The sequence below is a fragment of the Macaca fascicularis genome, chromosome 4, assembly GCF_037993035.2.
Source record: "Macaca fascicularis isolate 582-1 chromosome 4, T2T-MFA8v1.1".
NCBI classification, from domain to species: domain Eukaryota; kingdom Metazoa; phylum Chordata; class Mammalia; order Primates; family Cercopithecidae; genus Macaca; species Macaca fascicularis.
The window spans coordinates 134,990,217-135,009,235 of NC_088378.1; the positions used below are offsets into that span (position 1 = coordinate 134,990,217).

At 47.5% G+C, this 19,019-nt stretch overlaps 1 pseudogene; it reads right to left on the minus strand.

Annotated features, from left to right (window-relative positions):
- Positions 1-2,882: 2,882 nt before the first annotated feature.
- On the minus strand, positions 2,883-4,506 carry LOC102136986 (cytosol aminopeptidase pseudogene; annotated as a pseudogene).
- Positions 4,507-19,019: the final 14,513 nt, after the last annotated feature.

The window sequence follows — 19,019 nt, forward strand, 5'->3', positions numbered from 1 at the left end:
TTCATAAATAATAAAAACGATGCACCTCTCTGCAATTTCCAGAAAAGTTCTATAATATCACCTCTATTCCCACTGATCCCTCACTAGGTCACCTCTCCCAGAAGCATCTGGAGCACCTAGACACCCCAACAAAGCATCTTGAGGCCGGAATGCTTTTCCAGTCTCGTTTATTTCACAGATGAGGAAATTGAGGTCCACTGAACTTAAGTATACAAAGTTGTTGATTGTCACATGCTTCCAGGAAGGAGGCAATTGGAGACACTACCAGAAAAGGGCAACCTGATCTCCAGGGAAACCGAAGAATTGGACATTGAACCAATCTCTGTACACCCTACACTCACCTCAACAGACGAAACCCCTGTGGTTGCAGCAGCTTTGTTGGCCAGGAAGGGGAGGATTTGACGAGTGAGTTGTCTGTCTCCTGAATACTCCCCACACAGCCCCTGTACGCTTCTGGGGAAACTGGGGCTCAGAGAAGTCTAGTGACCTAACTCAGATCATGCAGCAAAGAAATGACTATAGTTGGAACACAGGCCTTTTGCCTCCTGCCCAGGACTCTCTGCTTGTCATCCTTTATTTCTGTGGCTCCAGAATGACAAAAATGCCAAATAACCCTCATTTGCAGATGGTTTATGGAGATGACATAAATAAAGGACAACTCTGGAAGTGTCTACTGGTGCTTCTGACAGACACAGAGATGAATGACAAGTCTATCCGCTCCCATCTACCGCACACCCCTGCCCTCCCTTGGACTTCACCTTTGCCTCCTTTCTGAGCCTGAAACATTTGCAGTTTTGCTTTTAAAAAATTGCAGAGGATGGATTGTTCATCTGAACAGAAATCCCACTAAAAAACAGAACCCAGGCTTGGAGCAGCTACAATTACTTACATCTCAGGCTGCTCAGAGTCTGGAAATCTCTGCCCAGACATGCCCAGTCTTCTTCCTTTAACGCAGCTGACCTCAGGGAGGACAGGCTTCTTTCTCCTCTGCTGTGTGAATGGGAGCCCGTAGGGGTGGGAGGACACAGCAGCAGACCCCCTCGGCCTGCCTGGTCCTAGAGTCAGGCCAGGATTGTGGCTAAACCCCAGAAAGGCCACAGCACGGCCTCAGGACCCCACTCTAAGCCCCACTGCTGTCTGCACCTTCCCTCCTATACATCCAAACCATCCAAAGGGTGGGTTGTCAAATGTCCAGCAGAGGATAGGCATCTCCTCCCACGGCCTTGAAGCCCCTCTGCTTTCAAGCATTTCAAATAGACTAGACATTGTCTGTTTACTTTGGGGGAAAAAATTTTTTTTAATAAAGGCTTGTAATGAATTATTTACAGTTTTCTGGTACTGAGCTTCACAATGAAATAATTCTTTTTGTTGTTGTTTTTGGGAAATAATTTTTTTTTATAATTTCTAGCTCACCACCACCACCACATTCAATATTTCTTAAGTACCTACTAAGTGTCTAGTACTATTCGGTGCTTTAAAAAAAAAGTTTGCAACCATGCACTTGAATGTGTACACAGACACACTCTAAGGGAGGACCTCTGCCCTGAGGAAGGCAAGGGAGCAGGTTGTTAGAAGTCACACACAAATCTGACTCCCAGCACACATTCACACAAGCACACATGCACCAGATCCCAGCCCTGTCCCAAGGATCTGCCGGCAGATCACATACCCTATTGAGAGTAACAGGCCAAGGTCTACCTGGGGTCTCTAGAGGTCTCCTGTCTCCTACCATCCCCTTCCTCACCTGAAAACAGGCAGTCCAAGGACAAAATAGCCACCAGCCTCTTCTATGCCAGAGCTCAACATGTTGGGACATGTTCCTGACGGTCAGAAAGCCAATCAGAGCCACAGCCTGCTGCCCAAGCATGTTCCCAGGAAGCCGGCAGCATAGGGATGGAGGGAGGCTCAGCATGGGGGACAAGAGCACCCAGACCAGCCCCCTCCCCAGACTGCGGTGGAGCAGCGTGGGGTAGGGGAATGGTGAAAGGTGGAAAGCCCAAACCTGAAGAAGGAGGATGTGAGGAAGGCTCGGTGGTGGCTGCAGGAGCTGCCTAGGAAGGGAGAGGAAGTGCTGGGAACAGTATCACCATTTCTCAGAAAGAGACTGGGGAGTCCCAAATAGGGGCAGTCAGCTTTCAGAGGAATTCACCTCCACACAGGCTCCCAAGAAGTGAGACCCCAGAGAAGAGGCGGAACAAAGATAGAACATTATTGAGCAGAAGCAGCCTTGGCTTTTTGTTTTCATTTTATTTTTCTGTTTTGTTTTGTTTTTTGAGACCAAGTCAGCAGTGGTGCAATCTCAGCTCATTGCAGTCTCTGCCTCCCGGGTTCAAGCAATTCTTCTGCCTCAGCCTCCCAAGTAGCTGGGATTACAGGTATGCGCCACCGTGCCCAGCTAATGCTTGTATTTTTTTTTTTTTTTTTTTTTGCACAAAAAGTTGGATTTGTTGTTTCTGACAAGTGCATAGTAATTTTCAGTTTGCTCATGTTCCTAGCATCACAAATCCGAAGTACAATTTTGCTTCTCAATTAAAAACATACTGGCTGGGCTTGGTGGCTCACACCTGTAATCCCAGCACTTTGGGAGGTCGAGGCGGGTGGATCACAAGGTCAGGAGTTTGAGACCAGCCTGGCCAACACGGTGAAACCCCGTCTCTGCTAAAAATGCAAAAATCAGCTGGGCATGGTGGTGGGCGTCTGTAGTCCCAGCTATGCAGGAGGCTGAGAGGGGAGAATCACTTGAACCTAGGAGGCAGAGGTTTCAGTGAGCCGAGATGGCGCCACTGCACTCCAGCCTGGGCGACAGAGCGAGACTCCATCTCAAAAAAAAAAAAAAAAAAAAAAAAAAAAACACATAAATCTTTGTTTAAAATGAAAAAAAAAAATCAAGGCATAAAAATTTCATTGTGTTCTACATTTTTAAATACCATCCTTTGTCTCCTTTAAAAGATTTTCATCCATTCATTCAAAAACCTTTTAAGTTCAACTGTCCAATTTAAGACAGAGTGAAGACATTTTTGAGTATCTGAACTAAGCATTGTCTTGACTGAAACTAAGTAAGAACTCTATGAGAGTTCTGTGGGCCTCCCGGTCATGCCTTTCCGTAGATAGGGAACCTCATCTTTGTTGGTCATCATGCCTGCTGTGTCTAAATGTGCCCACTTAGGATGAGTCACGAATTCTTTCAGGAATGCCGCAGCTGTACATGCCCCCGCAGATCTATATTTTCCAATGTTGTTAACATCCGCCAGCTGGCAATCTACAATCTGTCTTGTATAATGTTTGAAGTGAGGCATCCTCCAGACGCAGTCCCCTGTTTCAATGCTGGCCTCAAAGAGCTTGTTCCAGAGCCAGGATAAATTGGTAAAGACCCCAGTGGCACCTGACCCCAAAGCTACACTTTAATGTTAAGGTGGTGGCATTAAGGATGATCTTCGGGTTAAATGTGTGCACGTAACAGAGCGCATCAGCCAGTATGAGCCTCCCCTCGGCATCAGTGTTATCAACCTGGATAGTCTTCCCGTTCCTGGCTCTAACAACATCCCCCAGCTTGTTGACCTTGCTGCTAGGCATATTTTCACAAAGAGGGGCCAGACCTGTAATATTAATGGGCAAATTGAGCTTTGCAGCAGACACGATGCCTGAGCATATAGTTGCAGCTCCTCCCATGTCAGCCCTCATGAGGTCCATATTTGCAGAAGCCTTGATGGAGATACCACCACTGTCAAAGGTAATTCCTTTCCCAACAAACACCAGGGGTGGTTCGTTTGCATTGGGGCTGCCTTTGTAGTGAATTTCCAAGAAGACTGGGGGCTTGTCAGATCCTTTGGCCACACTGAGGAATGGTCCCATTGCCTGTTCCTCAATCCAAGACCTGCGTCTGATATGAACCTCAGTTTTACTATTAGCACTTTTGAGATTCTTCTCAATAATTTCAGCAAATCTGGTTGGCATCATCTCGTTGGCTTGTGTCTCCATCAAGTGGCATGCCAAGTTCTGCCCACAAGCAAACAGGACTCCTTTCTGCCTCCTGAGCCCCACTTCCATAGAGCTTCGCTGACATGGCCATCTTCTTCTTTTGCTTTAGGTCATCTTATTCATAGAGACCAAGCACCGCTCCCTCCTCAGCAGCCTGAGCGTCTCCACAGGGATCCACCTCCACGGAAGAGAGCTCCAGGTCTTGAATCTGCCTGCATCCCGCTGCAAGAGCAGCTCTGATGTTTTCTTTGCCTTCACGCCAGTTTCCCTGTTTGTCGATTCTGGCTGCCTTTATGCTGAGGCCAACTAGCACCACGCTGGGGAGGTCCTCATGCAGACCATAAAAGGTTCAAGTCTTGCCTGCCTTCAGAGGTGGTCCAGATATGTTCAAAGTTCCTCTCAGCTTTCCAGCTATCAATTTATCAAAATTCTCTCCTGCACTTGTGAACGGTGGCACACCATCTTCTTTTTCTTGGGAATAGATTCCTAAAACAAGGCCCTTCGTCATGTCTGCGGCGGAGAGACCCCAGCTCCAGAAACATCTCACGGCCAGACGTCGGATGACGACTCACCCCGCCTAATGTTTGTATTTTGGTAGAGACAGGATTTCACCATGTTGGCCAGGCTGGTCTCCAACTCCTGACCTCAGGTGATTCACCTGCCTCTGCCTCCCAAAGTGCTCCAAAGTGCTGAGATTACAGGCGTGAGCCACCACGCCTGGCTTTTTTTTTTTTTTTTTTAGAAGAATAACTTTGAGAACTAACACTCTGACCTGCTGGGAGCTTTACCCAGTCAACATAAGGATCAGGACTGAGCATACATTAAGGCAGGGAAATTTGTGACAGAATTTGTGCAACACAAACGCTTCCAGATTCCCAAGCCTACTACTGCCTAAGCCTGAAATTTCACCATTAGAAATTCATTTCTTTAGGTTGGTCTGAGTACAGTGGTGTTTACAACTAATTGATCACAACCAGTTACAGGTTTATTTGCTCCTTCTCCACTCCCACTGCTTTATTTGACTAGCCTTAAAAAAAAATTGAAAATAAAAATAAATAGGCCTGGCCAGGCATGGTGGCTCATGCCTGTAATCCCAGCACTTGAGAGGCCAAGGCAGGTGGATCACCTGAGTTCAGGACTTTGAGACCAGCCTGGCCAACATGGTGAAACCCGTCTCTACTAAAAACTACAAAAAAATTAGCCAGGCATAGTGGCAGGCACCTGTAATCCCAGCTACTTGGGAGACTAGGGCAGGAGAATTGCTTGAACCTGGGAGGCGGAGGTTGCAGTGAGCCAAGATTGCGCCATTGCACTCCAGCCTGGGTGACAGAGCGAAACTCCATCTCAAAAATAAATAAATAAATAAATAGGCCTGGCATGGTGGCTCACACCTGTAATTCCAGCACTTTGGGAGGCTGAGGCAGGCAGATAATTTGAGGTCAGGAGTTCGAGACCAGCTTGACCAACATGATGAAACATGATGAAACCCCCGTCTCTGCTAAAAATTCAAAAATTAGCCAAGTATGGTGGTACATGCCTATAATCTCAGCTACTTGGGAGGCTGAGGCAGGAGAATCGCTTGAACTCGGGAGGCGGAGGCTGCAGTGAGCCGAGATTGCGCCATTGCACTCCAGCCTGGGCAACAAGAGCAAAACACTGTCTCAAAAAAATAAATAAATAAAAGAAAAGAAAAGACGTGTATTCTTACTGTGAGGCTGTGTTCCTCATTAAATGTGATCTTAAAAGCAAAGTGCTTAGCCTGGCACATAGAAATCACTCCATGAATATTAGTTATAATGATAATTGCTTTGCAAACATCCCCAGGAAAGGCATCTCTTGGAATTTAGTAATTATCTGTATTTTAGTGGATATCTTAGGTAGGTTTCCCAGAAAACACATAAGAGTTTTGCTTGAAGGAAGTTTATTGGGGAGTGCATTCACATTCAACACTTGTCTGGATATAAAAGAAACAGAATTGGGCAGAGAGAAGAACTGGGGTCTGCTGGAGGCTGGAGGCCCAGAGAGGCCTTGGCTGATCCCACCAGGACTCCTGAAGCTGGGATGGTCTTGCAGAGTTCGCTGAGTTGAAGCATGAGAGCTAGGTCCTTACACCCTGGGTTTCCAAACAGTCATCTGGATGTGGATGTGGCTGCCCCTGCAGTAGGGAAGTGCATGACCTCAGGCAAGAGAGCTTCCTCCTCTAAGGCCAGGGAAGGACTTGGCTTTAAGCATCAGCAGCCAACACTCATGGCAGCCACTGTGGAGGACAAGTTCCTGTCTCTTGCAGAAGGTTCTGGGTGGTGCAGTGCAGAGGGAGTAAGTTGATCAGATCATTCAGGGACTAGAAGGCAGTGAGGAAATGCTGTGAACACAGGCCACCTGAGGGGTGAAGGCCTCTTTGTGCCTTTGCACAAATCTTCCTCTCTGAGTGTCCCTGACCAACTTGCCCCATCTCCACTGCATTCTCCACCTTTTGAATTCCTATTGATTCTTCATGACCCAACACATGTGACTTGGGGTGAGGCCTTCTCCAGGCTCCCTCTAATTCCCAGAGCTCCCACTGAGCAAGACTCTCCACTGTGCTTTGCCCACCTGCTTGGTTTATGTGTCTACTGAATCCTCTAAGCTGGGCACCTGGAGGGGCTGAGCCCATATTTTATTCATCTTTGTACCTTGGAGAGGTCTACCAGCTTCAGCTGGGAACTCAGTGAATGTTTATTGAAGGGTCATTTTTGGCCTGTACTCTGAGGTTAGGCTTCAGTGCTGCTGCTTCCGAACCCTGTCTTTTATTTATTCATTTGTCTATTCATTCATTCATTTGTTTTAACAAATAATTAACACTCACCGCTCAAACCAAAAACTAGAATATTACAAATCACTGACACTTTCTTGTGTGTTCCACCCCTACCCCAAAGTGAGCACTACCTTGCATTTTATCTAAAACTTTCTTTTGTTTTAAATAGTTCTATCACATGTGGCCAAGACAGTAATGCTCAGCCATTTTTCCAGATGTTCTCCAACATTTCCCAGCCCCACTTACAGTGTAGATGGGGTCGTGTGACTGGTCCTAGCTGATGAAATGTGAACATAAGTGACATTTGTCTTTTTAGAGCTAAGGCCAGGTGAAATTCTCGATTCTTTCTGTCCTTCACAGTTGTGGCAAAAGTGAGGTCCCGTGTCTCAGATGGTGCAATGGTGCCACTACAACATGGTGGAGCCTCCATCAGCCTGGATCCCTGAGTGAATGTGTGGAGCAGAGTGCCCCAGCAACTTCTATTGGATATGTATATAAGAAAAAATTAACCATTTGTGTGTGAAGTCACTGAAATGTAGAGGTTATTTGATACTGAAACATAACCTAACCTAATATTTATGCATATGGTTGTGGATGGTTGTGGTTTGTGGAAGTCAATGTCACCCAGTGAGGTATACCTCTGGCTATTCACACTCTTTTGTAGTTGCCTCCCCTTGAACATTTCTGGCTAGTGACTCTTTTAGCCAATAGAATGGGACAGAAGTAACCCTGTGCGCATTCCAGACCTAAGCCTTAAGAAGGTATAATAATTTCTATTGCTTTTGGATTCTTAGGGACCTTAACCCACCATGTAAGAAGTTCAATTACTCTGAGACCATTATGCTGTGAGAAGTCTTGTGGAGAGGTCACATGCAGCATAACCAAGGCCCACTAGCTAAGAGTTCCAGCAGATCTCCCAGCAAACAGTCATCATCAACTTGCCAGCCATAAGAGGACCATCTTGAGAGTCGACCCCCAGCTCCAGTTGAACCTCCACAGGTGGAGCCAAACCCCTGACTGAATTATATAATGTGAGCAAACAAATGATCGTGGTTGTCACTGTGTTTTAACATGATTTGTTAGGCAGCAATATATAATTTAAACATGGTTCAATCATTTTCCGATTTTTATTTTTATTTACCTATTTGTTTTGAGACAGGGCCTCACTTTGCCGCCCAGGCTGGAGTACAGTGGTGTGATCATGGCTCACTGAAGCCTTAACCTCTCAGCCTCAAGCAATCCTTGCACTTCAGCCTCCCAAGTAGCTGGAACCACAGGTACACACCGTGGTGCCTGGCTAATTTTTTTTTTTTCAATAGAGATGGTGTCTCCCTATGTTACCCAGGCTGGTCTCAAACTCCTGGGCTCAAACTTCAGCTTCAGCCTCCCAAAGTCTTGGGATTACAGGCATGAGCCACAATGCCCGACCCATTTTCAGTTTTTTAAATATCCGATGATTCGTTCTCCTATCAATGGGCATTTGGGTTATCGCCAGTTTTTGTTATTATACATAGGGCTACTATAAGTATTTTTATTCATGTCTCTAGGGCACATATGTAAGAGTTTCTGGATATACACTTAGGAGTTGAATTGCCCCATAATCACTCTGTCAGAAGAAGCATGATTGAAGAAGTAGCCACACCAGGTATCTGGGCCTCACTGTCTATCTGTGCCTTTTAGGATTATTGGAACAAGTCTAAAACCCTGAACACATTGGGGATTATCATTGCTTGCATTTTTGTGTAGAACAAAAAGTAATTCAAAGACATGAAGCCCTAATGGAGGAATTTCAACGATTGTGACACCTGAGAATAGACATTTGGCAGCAAAGGGAGCTGCTCACAGATTCTGAATTCAGTCCTTTGAGCTGCCTTCAAAGCTCCCAAGACACCCCCTCCAGGCCCCTTAGCACACAACGGCCTTCTGGATGATCCCAAAATAATAGGAACTGTGCACTTTGATTTTTTTTCTTCTCTAACACATTTTTTAAGCTCCTCCCAAGAAAAAGCCTCAGCATAGGCTGAGGGGCTTGGGTTCGGGGCCTCTGATTGCACAGTAGTGTGGAATCTCAGTGATGTCAGGTTTCAGATCCATTCTCTCACTCCTCACCATCCATACACTCCTCCCTCCCCCATCCAGGACAGGTGTATTAGACTCTTATACAGACAGAGAAATGGAGCCCCTAGGAAGTGCTGGCTTCGGCTGAGGGGACACAGACTGGGGTCAGGGCAGATCCAGGGCTCTGGCTGTGGCCCCAGCCCTTCTGCTCCCCACCCCATCAGCTGCTTGTCCTTGGCTCTGCTTCCCTAGAGTGGCTCTGAGTGTCATCTGTAATCGTAATGCCACTGGGGCCACTGTGGAATGTGACAGCTGCAACCCCCACGCCCCAAATGCTAGTGGTCACACTGGAGCCAAGCTCAGAGCCAGGGAGGAGGTATTATTCCCTCTTCCCTATCCTCAGTGGTTTCTAACAACCCTGTACCTGCTGGGAGCAATCATTGCTGATGTCTCCTCCAACGTCCATCCTAGCAGCTTAGGATTGGACTTACGAAGAAAAGTCAGGGTGTGTGATAGAATGACATTAGCTCCTGTAATAAACAAACTCTCACATTTCAGTGACAAGCCAATACAAGTTTATTTCTCACTCACATATGAATCCAATAGAGGTATTCAGGTGGCTGCCCTCCGTGTGGTGATTCAGGCTCTTAGGTTCTTTCCACCATGTGGCTCCACCATTCCCTGGGGCCTCATGATCTCTGATTCCAGCTGCAGGTAGGGGAAAGTGCCAGAGAAGCCATGTGCATTTCTTCACATCAGGCTCAGAAGGGACTGGCATCATCTCCTACCTACGTTCCATTGGTGAGAACTTGGATGCACCCCGGATGCACAGGTCAATGTAGTCCCCGGAGGTCCGCACAGATTTGTGAGGACCCACTAGCCATCTCCATCACAGCTGGGAGCACGGCAGACGGGACTCCCTCTCCCCTGTCTGCCGGTAAGAGGGTCTTTTCCTGCTGAGTCTCTGGACGCGGCCACAAGAATAAGAAGAGTGCCACCTGGGCAGAACATGAACTTGGACCTCAATATCTTCGTGTCTAAAATGGGTGCTTTCATAGCTATAATCTTACCATTCCCCAGAGAGACTGAGAAAAATGAGGTAGGCATGATCCTCTTCAGTTCCCAAAGGAGGAAACCAGGCCACAAAGAGACAGTGAGACTAAAGTTACACAGCAGGACCCATTTCCTCCTTCTGGTGCACAGCTTTTCCTTTTTCTTTCTAAACTAGTCAACATCAAAGTCTGAGAAGTCATTGGACTTAAATGCAAGAAAATCCCTTAGTCAGCAAATCCACCTGAAAATCCCCTGAAGGCCTGGGAGAAGGATTATTAAGAAAAGTTCTTTTACTGCCAGAAATGCAGGTACATAGACCCTGACAGTTTCTTTTCTTTTTCTTTCTTTCTTTTTTTTCTCTTTTGAGACGAAGTCTTGCTCTGTTGCCCAGGCTGGAGTGCAGTGGTGCAATCTCAGCTCAGTGTAACCTCCGCCTCCTGGGATCAAGCGATTCTCCTGCCTCAGCCTTCCCAGCAGCTGGGACTATAGGCACGTGCCACCATGCCCAGCTAATTTTTGCATTTTTAGTAGAGACAGGGTTTCACCATATTGGCCAGGCTGGTCTCGAACTCCTGACCTCGTGATCCACCCACCTCAGCCTTCCAAAGTGCTGGGATTACAGGTGTGAGCCACTGCGCCCGGCCTGACAGTTTCTTAATGGGGTGTGTGGGACTCCGGGAGGGTGGGGGCTTGCTGCAGTGAGACTTCAGGGCAAGCCCAATTCTCCTTTCTCCCTTTTGAATATGCCTGAAATCACCCCCATTGGACCTTCCTCCCTCTAGCTCAGTGATTCTCAACATAGGGGTGGGAGAACCCCTTGTGCCAAATGCTCAGGTCCTGTATACATATAGATTCTCTCTGCAAGAAGACACAAGAGGGGCCGCATACTGCATCACTCCTGTAATCCCAGCACTTTGAGAGGCCGAGGCAAGTGGATCACTTGAGCCCAAGAGTTAGAGACCAGCCTGGGCAACATGGTGAAGACCCATCTCTACAAAAAAATGCAAAAATTAGCCAGGTGTGGTGGTACATGCCTGTGGTCCCAGCTACTGGGGAGGCTGAGGTAGGAGCTCAGGAGGTCGATACTGTGGTGAGCCAAGATTGTACCACTGCACACCAGTCTGGGCAGCAGAGTGAGACCCTGTCTCAAAAAAAAAAAAAAAAAAAAAAAGAGAGAGTGAGAGAGGGACAAGAAACGGTGGCAATGGCTGCCTCTGGAGAGAGGAGCAGGTCCACTGTGTTACCCCCTCCAGGGCACCATTAGGAAGTCTGGGTGGACAGCACTCCCTGGGGTTGTGCTGTGCACAGCCTATCTATCTTGGGGTGTAAAGTAGGCTTATTCCTCTTAATATATATTTTAAAATTGTTAATAACATCGTAGATAATAATTAACACAATTAAAATATATATTCCACATGCCAGCCCTATCTGAACCCACTGAATTAAAATTGGATGAGGGACCGCCGGCTGCACAAGTGTACAGATATTTTGAAAAAATCTCCCCAGGTGATTGAAAGCTCCCCACCCTCCATCCTCAAGGCTTGGGAAACCTGATTTAGTCTCTCCTTGCACAGGCCCCTCTATCTCACTTCTAGAAGTCTCAGTGGACCCTTTCACCCCTGGGAGAGTGAGTGAACTAGGAATAGATTCTGCCACTGAGCAGGGAGGAGGGAAGAAAGGAAGGAGTCAGGGTTTGGGGTGGAAAGGCTCAGGGCTGAGTGAGCAGGAGGCCAGTTTTGCCTCCTGGGGAGTCGGGGCCTCCCACTTCCCTGCAGCCCTGAAACGCCCTCCCCACACCCGTGCATCGCCTCGAATCAGCAACTCTGGCCGGCAGATCTCCCGCTGGCCTTGCCCGGGCTTGCCTTTTGTTGCATTGTTGCATCATCATGCGGCCTTGCCGGGTGCCAGAAGAGTGAGCCACCCACTCAATGCTGGAAGAAAACAGCTAATTATATCACCAAGAGACCCAGGGCATATGGTCACTCTCAGCTGGCCCAGCCTGTTTCTACTTGCTTTTCATGATTGTTCTGAATTTTTCAAAATAACAATAACTACCAACCAGGAAAAAAAAAATCACCCCTGACTGTGGAGTGTGCTGCTGAAGTAAGAGCTTTAGTCTACCTGCTACTCTAGGAGAGACCTACACAGCCCTCTGAGCTCAGAAAACCAAAAGCCAGACTCCCAGACTAGGGTTCAATAGACAAGCGGCTCTGAGAACAGGATACATTGGAATCAGCAGAATCCGAAAGACAAGCATTGCTTTGACAGCATCACAGTAATTTATTTTTCCAAAAACTTTAAAATTCTATTTGTAGTTTAGTCAAAAGTGCAGAGCGTTTTGTTTGCCCATAGTTTCCTGTATTTATTTTTTGAGTAGATAATACATTCCATGGTCCACAGTCAAAAGATGCAAAAGGCTATTCATTGAAAACTCTCCCTCCTACCCCTACCCTCCAGCTACCCGTTTTCTTCCCAGAGACTGTGGCTGCTGGCTTGTGTCCCCTTCCCAGAGATAGTCTAAGAACATCCAGGTCCTTCAGCTAAAACCCTTGGGCACAGATGGGTTGCAGAATCTAGAACTTTTCCCATTTTCGACAGGTAATAAAGTGCATACAGCCTGTATTCCACAACACCAGCAGGCTCCGCCTAGGGAGACCAGTCATCCCAGTTTGCCCCAGACTGTTCCAGTTCCACGTCCAGGGAACCCCTTCAGTCCTAGGCAAACCAAGGCAGTAGGTCCCATTAGGTGTGGGCTGTAATGTGTTCATACTAACAGGGATAATTAAAAATTGTAAATGGCTTCACATTCTTTTAGCTCTGGTTTTGCTACCAGATAAATTTGCCACAAACCAAAGAAAAAAAGTTTTGGTTTCCAGAGTCTTTTGGATTTGGGAATTGTGGATGAGGGACTGGGGAACTATAGGCAATATACATATATTTTTAATCTGCTTGAATGGAAACACAGTGTTGGGCACATTGTTTTTTCACTCAATTTATCTGAGTGGCTTTCCACCTCAGTACATAGAAATCCTGCCTTTTCCTTTTTGCTGCTGTGTTGGACTTCATCACATGGGTGAACATTTAGGATGTCTCCAGTTTTTCGTTGTTACAAACACATATAGTTTTACATGCTGCTAACAACATGGGCAGAGGAGGAATGGGATCTTCTTTTTTTTTTTGGAGACGGAGTCTCACTCTGTCACTCAGGCTGGAGTGTAGTGGCACAATCTTAGCTCACTGCAGCCACCGCCTCGCGGGTTCAAGCGATTCTCCTGCCTCAGCCTCCTGCGTAGGTGGGATTACAGGTGTCCGCCACCACACCTAGCTAAAGTTTTTGTATTTTTAGTAGAAATGGAGTTTCACCATGTTGGACAGGCTGGTCTCGAACTCCTGACCTCAGGTGATCCACCCGCCTCAGTCTCCCAAAGTGCTGGGATTACAAGCATGAGCCACCGTGCCCAGGCAGGGATCTTCATTCCTAATGCTTGTTTATGACCGAAAGTTTAAGTCCAAGCCTGCTCAGAAGTTGAGGGGCAGAAACAAGACCTACTGAGGTCTCCCAGACCAGTTGCCCCGCCCAAGCACCCACATCACAAAGAGTCACTCCCATTCAGAATGATTTTTCCAAACAAGAAGACAACTTACATTCAGACCTACTGTATTAGTCAGGGTTCTCCAGAGAAACAGAACCAATACAAGAATATATTCATATAGATATAGACATAGATAGATAGATAGATAGATAGATAGATAGATAGATAGATAATGTTCCTCAATTTTATGATAAAGTAAAAAATTCATAAGCCAAACCATCATAAGTCAGAGACTATCCATCTATATATAGGCTCACATGGGCAAAAATACCACCCAGGGAGGGTCTCTGGTTGACCAGGTCCAGTTAATGAAAGGGGCTAGATTTCAGCTGATGGGGCTGTGGAAATATGAATTGGGAGCCCTCTTCCTAAAACCAAGAGAAGATTCATCCATGTGTGGTGGGGCTGAAGTTTATGCAATGATAGAGGCCTTCTTCACGAAAAAGAAGGCAATTATACTGGGCGCCTCCATCCAAATGAGAGTCCTAGAAGCTTCGTTTCATCAGTTTCACCATTAACCCACCTCTGCGTGTGGCTGAATAAAGATCAGGGAAGTAGCGGTCTCTGAGGGGCGTGGGTAACACCTGGGGGGCCACAGTTCTAAAACTTGAAGGACCAGAATAGCCCGGGCTGAAGGAGGACAGAGGAGAGGCAAGAGAGAGAGAATGGGGCCATCCTGCAGTGCCCACCACAACCATCTATGCATCCTGGACCCCAGGCTGGCACTACACAGGGTACTGTGCGATTCCTCACCCTCATTCTCTGCCTCCACCAAGAGTAACAGGCTGGGCGTGGTGGCTCACGCCTGTAATCCCAGCACTTTGGGAGGCCGAGGCAGGCGAATCACTTGAGGTCAGGAGTCCAAGAACCAGCCTGGCCAACAAGGCAAAACCCTGTCTCTACGAAAAATACAAAAACTAGCTGGGTGTAGTGGTGGGCGTCTGCAATCCCAGCTACTTGGGAGGCTGAGACAGGACAATCGCTTGGACCCAGGAGGCAGAGGTTTCAGTGAGCCGGGATCGTGCCACTACACTCCAGTCTTGGCGACAGAGCAAGACTCTGTATCCAAAATAAATAAATAAATAAATAAAGAGTAATAATAAAAATTAAAGTAGTTCACACTTACTGAGGACTGGTTCTAAGTACTTCATCCATAGTTACTTGGTTAATTTTCACCATTACGCATTTCGGGAATGAGGCACCATTACTTTTATCCCCATTTTACAGATTAGGAAACTGAGGTAGAGATAGAGATGAAACCACTTCCCAAACCAGACAGAAACAGAACAAGGATTTGAACCCAGACAGGCTGGCTCCAGAGGCAAAGCTCTTAACCACTAACGACAATAACCACTAACGACAATAACCACTGACACTCAGGTTGTGATTATCCTGTATCGGTTGTTCTTCTTAGTGTTCACATGTATCAGCTCAACTAATTGTTACAGGTACTGTTATTATCTCCATTTTACGGATGAGGCAACTAAGACACAGAAAGGTCAAGCCATTTGCCCAGGTCACACAGGTGCAGAAAAAGGATTTGAAACCAGGCAGTGTAGTTCCAGAGTCCATGTCCTTCTGCACTGAACTGTACCTCTGTGCCATGTCTAGAGCTAAGAGCAACAACGACTATGGCTTCCAGCCTCCACATCACATGTGGTGTCATCACTGGAGAATTTAATAAGCACTCAATAAATAATCAATGAATCTTCCTCTGAAACAACCCTTTTCATGATATTAAAAAAAAAATCATATTCCAAGTTCATTGAAGAACATCTGAAGACTATAGAAAGGCTCCAAGAAGAAATGCAAGTCACCCTTGATACAGCAGGGATAAGCACCACTAATGTTTTGATGTCTTTCCAGCTATTGTTACAAAATAGGGATCTTACTCTATGTTCTGTTTTTTATTCACTTATCAACAGATCACAAACATTTTCCCATGCCATTACATTTTTTTCCCTCAACTTCCACAGAGGAATGCTCTGTGATTGCCTATGAACCAGAACGCCCCCCACAAATAGCCCCCTCCTCAGGCACAGACTCATACTCCCCAAAATATGCCCATCCTATACACTGAGACCTTTTTTACTTCCTGTCATCTCTGGAAAGCTCGTGTAATCCCTCTACCCTCCTTCTTAGAGTCAAGGTCTCCTCCACTTCTGCCAAGGACATGTCCCATCCTTCCCAGCACCCTCTACCTCTTCTATCATGTTTCCCCCTCACTAAGTCACTGACCCTTCTCACACCCTCCACCCAGGATCAGAACTGTTCTATCCTATGCCCCATTCCCACAGGTCTTGCTAGAGACAATCTAATTCTGTCAGCAAGCTGGCATTAGGCAATGTCTGTTGCAATGCACAGAGTGACAGGCAAGACAATGCCAGTGAAGGTGCTGGAGGCTGCAGCGTGGGAGTCCTTCCCAGGGACACAGGTGCATTTTGAACATGGGTCTTTGAGGTACAAAGCCTTAACCTAAAAGGGGACTCTCCTGGTATCATTTCAGGCTACCAGGCAGGGCCTGCAAGTGCTATTTTGGTGCAGGGAGCTCTTTTGATGTACCTTCAACCCCAACAGGGAGGCGGAGGCCTAATCCACCCCTAGGGTGGGGCAGCCTTGGCGCCTTGCCCTATTAGGAGGGAATGAAAGGCTTTTGAAGGTTGTAGCTCAGAACGGGTGGCTTCTTGATTCCAACCACGGTGTCTCAGCCAGGATGGGAAATAAAGCAGGGTGTGCAGACAGCTGACAAGAGAGGAGGAGTCTGGGTAGGGGAAGCAGGGGGATAGGACTCCTCCCAGACCTGATCTGTCTGACCTGGACTTCTCTGGCATCGCTGCCATAACAGCACCTATGCTCATATGTTTTTGTAAGGATCAGATGAGGTAAGTACAGTAAAAGTGCTTTGCCAAGGGTAAAACCCCAAAGTCAGGTGTGGTTAGGCCTCTCTGCTTCTTTCCTTTTTTTGGAAGGTGTTGACAGCTCCTCATTGTTCTTAAGGCGTTTCCTCCTTGAAACACATTTCACCCTCTAGACAGGAGGTGGGGGACTTGGTACTCAGGGAGGCACACCTGGGTTCCCTTAGCTCCAGGCCACTGCAGCTCCCATCTCTATTCCCGCACAGCAGCTCAGGTTTTGTGTTTTTTGAGACAGAGTCCTGTTCTGTGGCACAGGCTGTAGTGCAGTGGCGCGATCTCAGCTCACTGCAACCTCCCCCTCCCATGTTCAAGCGATTCTCCTCCCTCAGCCTCCCGAGTAGCTGGGATTCCAGGCGTGCACCACCATGCCCAGCTGACTTTTTGTATTTTGGTAGAGATGGGGTTTTACTATGTTGGCCAGGCTGGTCTCAAACTCCTGACCTCAGGTGATTCACCCCCCTCAGCCTCCCAAAGTGCTGGGATTACAGGCGTGAGCCCTGCACCTGGCAGCAGCTCAGGTTTTATAACTAGTGTTTACTGGGGTCCCAGGCATAATTCATCTAAACAATGTATAGGGTGACTAACTGTTCGGGATTGCACAGAATTGAGGGGCTTCCAAGGGCACAGGACTTTCAGTGCTAAAACCGTGCCAGTGCTGGGCACACAGGGATGGCTGGTCATTCTAGGTGTAGGTATGGAGGTGTAGGTCAGATGTGGGTGTGATTTTGTTTGGCGTGGTACATATAAGTAGTGTGTGCTGAGGTGTGGTTACACGTGTGATTATTTATGTTTGGCGTAGAGGGTTTAGTGTGGATCTGGTGGCACATTTGGATTTGTGTGTTGGATTTACTTTGCTACGTATGTGTCCATGTTGTTTGTAAGATGCATGCATATGTTAGGGCTTGTATATATGGTGTGTTGGATTTGGTGTACATGGGTAACCTTCATACGCATGCCATCTGTGTGCGATGAACGTGTTTTTTCAGCAGTGGTGTAAATGTATGTTTTGTATTTGGTATAGTGTGGAATGTACGTGTCATTCGTGTGAGGACGGAATAATGCCCGTGGTGTATATGTGTCTGGTGTGAAACTCAGTATGTGGGTGCTAGTGACTCGTGTAGTCTCTTGCCTAAATGCAGGTGTTTGTAGTGTGTGCATATATAAGCACTAATGTGTGTATTGTGTATGCTGTGTTTGGTGTGTCAAGGGACATATTCGTGTCACTGGTGAGCAGAGTTGAGTGTTGTGTATGTATTGTGAGTTGTGTTTGGTGCGGAGGCTGAGATGTGTGTGTCATCTGCATGCAGATGCGTTTGTGTGGCCAGCAAGATGTAGGGTGTGCAGTGGTGCGTGGCCTTTGTTGGGCTCAGAGAGACGTGTGTCATTTGCGCGTTGTGTGTGGAGGTGAGTGCTAGTGTATCTGTGCCGGGCGTGGGGTGTCCGAGTCTGCACGCTACGCACATGTGTGGGTTGCAGCGAAGCGCTGAGGGCGGAGGCGCAGCGGGGGCCCAGACAGTGTGACCTCAGGCGGTGTGACCTGGCGGCAGTCCAGTGCCGGAGCTACCGCGCCGCGGGAGGCGGGGCATTCTGGGAAGCGGCCACGCCCACCGCGGGGGAGGCGGAGGGCCCGGGGACCCCGCCGTGGCGACGCTGTGGTCGCTGCTTGCCTCCTGAGCTCCGGCAGCTGTTTACCTCTTACTACTTAACAGTGACTCCTAACCAACCAGGGAACTATTGGGAATAAAAATGAAGACATGAGGCCGGACACGGAGGCTCACGCCTGTTATCCCAGGACTTTAGGAGGCCGAGGCGGGTAAATCACGAGGTCAGGAGTTCGAGACCAGCCTGGCCAACATGGAGAACCCTTGTCTCTACTAAAAATACAAAAAAGTAGCCGGGTGTATTGGCAGCCGTCTGTAATCCCAGCTACTCGGGAGGCTGAGGCAGAAAAATCGCTTGAACCTGGGAGGCAGAGGTTGCAGTGAGCTGAGACCATGCCATTGCCCCAGCCTGGGCAACAAGAATGAAACTCAGTCTCAAAAAAAAAAAAAAAAAGATTGTGGCTCCTGTCGTCCTTGTATTTCCTTGTTTCATCCTCCCAACCGCCTAGATGGGAGTCGTTATCACCCCCTCCCGGCACCGCTGAGTTCCCTGGGGGTCCTGGAGGTGAGGGAGACTGCCCCACCCAGGTCTCGAACGCCCCGCTGGTTGCCAGCGAATTGACAGGAGAAAAACACCGCGGGGAAACTGAACTCCCTGGATAGCGGGACCCTGAGGGTCCCCGCAAAACCGGTCAGGTGCTCGCCAAAATCTTTCCCCAGACACCTTTCTGAATTTCTCCCCAAGGCTGGAAGAATGAGGGTGTTAGGTAAGCTTGTATGGTATAATATGATGCTTCCAAGAGGGTATATAGTTGAGTTAGGACAGTAAAGTTGTGAATTATCCAAAATTAATACTTTTTTGGATTGAGGGATTAACATCGCTTTAAAAACTCCAAATGCTCATACTTCGGATTTGCTTCTGGTAGGATCTACCTCCTCCTCCACCTCCACCTTCTTCCTTCCATCCTTCCTCCTCCTGACATATTTTCATGTGTATTTGATCTATTAGGTTGAATCATATGAAATT